Genomic DNA, 506 nt, shown 5'->3' on the forward strand with positions numbered 1-506 from the left:
GATTTCAGGAAAAGGTCTGTGAGACCAAGAAGTATGATCTTGAGAGGGAAGACCCTCTGAGAGTGAAGCTGAAAGTGTAGTGGAGATCCCAGGAAGTTGCAGATACCAGGACTATGGAACATCTGCTGAGGAAAGCTGTAGGCAGTGAAAAGAGCCCACCCAAGAGAGAGACCATGTGGGCAATGCCATAGGGGCAGAGCCACCCAAGGCATTTGGAACTCACAATTCTTCCTGAGTGCTGGACACAGAGATATGAATTTAATATTTGCTCTGTTTTCACTCTTGCTTTGGTCCAATTCCTTTATATTTCCCTTTTGAAATGGGAATGTTTACCCTGTGCCATTGTATGTTGAAAGTATTTAACTTTGTTTTCTTATTTTTTCTTTTTTATTGAGTTTATTGTTACTTTTTAAGTATACAGTACAGTTATATTCATCATTGGGATCTTGTACTTTTACATGATGTATCTTGGTTCTCATTTTTTCCCCATATGCCTGTTTTTTTTT

This window comes from Fukomys damarensis, unplaced genomic scaffold (genome assembly GCF_012274545.1).
Source record: "Fukomys damarensis isolate Sample0158 unplaced genomic scaffold, DMR_v1.0_HiC HiC_scaffold_5, whole genome shotgun sequence".
Classification (NCBI taxonomy): domain Eukaryota; kingdom Metazoa; phylum Chordata; class Mammalia; order Rodentia; family Bathyergidae; genus Fukomys; species Fukomys damarensis.